This window comes from Penaeus monodon, chromosome 29, assembly GCF_015228065.2.
Source record: "Penaeus monodon isolate SGIC_2016 chromosome 29, NSTDA_Pmon_1, whole genome shotgun sequence".
In the NCBI taxonomy this organism is placed as follows: domain Eukaryota; kingdom Metazoa; phylum Arthropoda; class Malacostraca; order Decapoda; family Penaeidae; genus Penaeus; species Penaeus monodon.
The window spans coordinates 39,678,559-39,678,818 of record NC_051414.1 but is presented as its reverse complement, the minus strand read 5'-3'; positions in this window follow the sequence as shown (position 1 = coordinate 39,678,818).

Below are 260 nucleotides of genomic sequence, written 5' to 3'. Positions count from 1 at the left end.
GCTGAGAAGATTTATCTCGATATGATGATTATCGCCTCTTCCTGAGCATTCCTTTTTTTTTTTATAATGGAGACGCTACGGATATTCGTGGTTATAAATCGCCATTATTAGCAGAATTATGAATTTTTTGGCGCTTTTTTGCGCTTTTGATGGCCGGTTAAGATACATTGTTTGTCGAGGAGATGAGTCTGTGGTTTAGAGGTTTCGTTTTGGTGTGGTGTTCTGATGGAAGAGGGAGGGGGGGGGGGAGGGCAGCTGGT